The sequence below is a fragment of the Schistocerca americana genome, chromosome 7 (genome assembly GCF_021461395.2).
Source record: "Schistocerca americana isolate TAMUIC-IGC-003095 chromosome 7, iqSchAmer2.1, whole genome shotgun sequence".
NCBI classification, from domain to species: Eukaryota; Metazoa; Arthropoda; class Insecta; order Orthoptera; family Acrididae; genus Schistocerca; species Schistocerca americana.
In genome coordinates, this window is record NC_060125.1 from 55,468,664 (window position 1) to 55,471,594 (window position 2,931).

At 45.9% G+C, this 2,931-nt stretch overlaps 1 pseudogene; it reads right to left on the reverse strand.

Annotated features, from left to right (window-relative positions):
* Positions 1-765: 765 nt before the first annotated feature.
* On the reverse strand, positions 766-883 carry LOC124623461 (annotated as a pseudogene).
* Positions 884-2,931: the final 2,048 nt, after the last annotated feature.

The following is a 2,931-nucleotide window of genomic DNA, read 5'->3' on the forward strand; positions in this document are numbered from 1 at the left end:
CGCCAACCCCGCGCCCAATGCGGGACAAAGGCGATAGCGATAACTGTAGCATCGAATTAGTTCGCGCATAAAATAGGCAACCAAAAGAAGAGGTTTCCATAGCGGCTTGCCGTCGCATCGCACCTGGTCATTCACGTCAGCGATTTCAGTGAACTGCACTAATTTTTTGAGGTTCGTTGAGTGGCTATGCTAAGCATCTGGAATGTAACTTAAAAACTTTGAGCGATGTTTTATCCACTGATGTGTCTGTTTTCTGCATGTTTTGTAGCTCTCCCGTAGTTGTCTTCTGAAACACCGGAGATACTTAACACAGGAGAGTACAACTTCAGAATCAAATTAACTTTCGGTCGTGTCTCACTGCCAAATTGCGCTACTGCTAAATTATAGTGCAGTACAGTACAATACAGAAGGTAACTGAAAGAAATACGTAATGAGACGAACAGATGTGACATTTTTATCCACCACAGTAATTACACTGACTTCACGCCGATTCATGACGGCCACTTAAAAAAAAAAAAAAAAAAAAAAAAAAAAAAAAAAAAAAAAAAAAAAGCTGAACTCCTCCCGAACAGGCCATGAAGGCCCAACGGTACCGGCCGGCCGCCGTGTCATCCTCAGCGAACTGCGTCACGGGATGCGGATATGGAGGGGCATGTGGTGAGCACACCGCTCTCCCGGCCGTATGTCAGTTTATGAGACGGGAGCAGCTACTTCTCTATCAAGCAGCTCCTCACTCTGTCTCGCAAGGGCTGAGTGCCCCCGGCTTGCCAACGGCGCTCGGCAGACGGGACGGTCACCCATCCAAGTGCTAGCGCAGCCCGACAGCGCTTAACTTCGGTGATCTGACGGGAACAGGTGTTACCACTGCGGCAAGGCCGTTGGCCATTATGGTCACCTAGACATTACAAAACGCGGGACAATGTTCTCTGTAGGATGTGTGATCACTTCGGACAGCAATGCATTCTCTGCAACGTACACCCGTGCCGCAGTTTTGGTAAAGAATTCTCGTGGTAGGGTGTTGTAATATATTGATTATTCCGTGCTACTGTAGTGTTATTTGGAAGTTGTGAGAAAGGAGGACAGGCGCGGAATCAGAGACGATGCTGAGGGCAGACGAAACTAGGAGAGATATCGTTACATGAAGTAAACCGTAAGGGGAGAACCCTGCGAAAATGCAGACGCCCCCAGATGCGGTACAAGGGCGCTAGTTACTCTTCAAGGAATTAACATGTAACTTCATATGTCGTCTAGGCGCTGTGGTAGGTTGCCACCGTAGAACTTTATAACCAACAGGCACGTACTAGCGAATAAAGCCAGCTTGATACCAGCCCTGAGAACAACAACGTCAGTAGGCTCACAAGGGTTAGAAAGAGAGTGAAAACTGTTGACCTAGCAGTTCCTACTCCGGGGATGCCGAGGGGCGGGGTTAAATGACGTATAACGATAACGTTGCAAGCCTTATTTGGCAGAGCATTTACATTTAGCTTTCAGCTGAACAATGTTGATAGCAAATAAGGAATTAGTTAATGCAACTGCATTAACATCCCCGCTTTAGGAGCAGTAGAGGGGACCTAACTAAACCGTGATTGGCAGGCGCCTGCAAGAGATCTGCGGGATTGGTGGCTGGCTTTGAGTGGGAAAAACAATACCCCCACGCGACTCTTTAAAACCCCTAGATTCCGCACTTTTGGCGGAGTTCTCAGTCAGACGCTGTGGGCGCCGAATCCGCGTCTGTCGACTCCAGCCTCGGTCCAGCTCCGCGTAAGTCTGCTCTCTCTCTCACTTGGAGTGAACAGCGTCACATTCAGCATGTTTTGTTTTGCAACTAAGTTGTTGCCTTAAGGTGCTGCTAGTGTTTGCTACTGTGGTTAGCATCCACTCGTGGGACTTCCGCACTGGCTTCTGTTGTAATAGTGTTATTCATGCGTTTTCTAACCCTAGAACTAGCCTCCAGTGTATTAGTTAGTCCTGTCTGGAATAAAATTCTACTTCAAAACCCTGTTTGTTCAAGAGTCTCCACAACGGTTGCCTACCGAGTCTCACAACCTGCATTTCTAGTAAATGCCTGCACCAGTGGTGGCTCAGACAGAACAAATCAATCAAATGCCTTCACTGTGAATTGTCCTTCTGCCTTATGCTCTGTACCGAGTGACCAGAAACCCTTTTTCTCCTTCTCCCACCTAAGTCAGGACACGACAGTGTACCATTGCTCCACCAGTGTCGTTGACAGTTACTGCTCTACGATATTTAAGTCAAAGGAACGGGCAGGCCAATTCATTCGACGAGTATTCTCTCGTTCCATGACGTTCTCCACCTGCGCTATTCGACGCTGGACATACCCTCGTACGGTGAGAGGTGGCAGCACGTAATGCATCCAGGAACATCGCCCAACATGATCGTTGTTATGGGCTACGTGTTACGGTGGTGAGGAGCAATGTCGAATGTATCAAATTAAGTAGAACGGCAAGCATGTAACCCAAGAAAGTGCTCTAATGGAATTTTGTGTTGTGCTGTGGAGAGCTACAATGCGTGACGTCACATTACGTGACTTGCAAATTCCAACAAACAAATGTAACAGAATACAAACGCTCCATAAAGTTACTAATCAAATTTTTAAAGAATAAATCACCAAAATATATCTGTAAAAACTCCCTGTGAATTGACGTACGCAGTCAGACAAAACAAAATTACCAACACAGTATAAAGCACACGTAAATGCAACACTGCACTGTAAAAATAAAAATATCTGCATAAGAAATTAAATATCAACTGAACTTTGCTTGACCTGACACAATAACGAGTTTGAAAAGCAACACCTAACTATGAAATATCTTACTATGTCCTGACTCTACTGTAACTGGCCCTAACAAATTTTTGTCGCTTACATGTGGCAAACGGCAACTTCGTACTTCTCGAAATGATGAATATAAA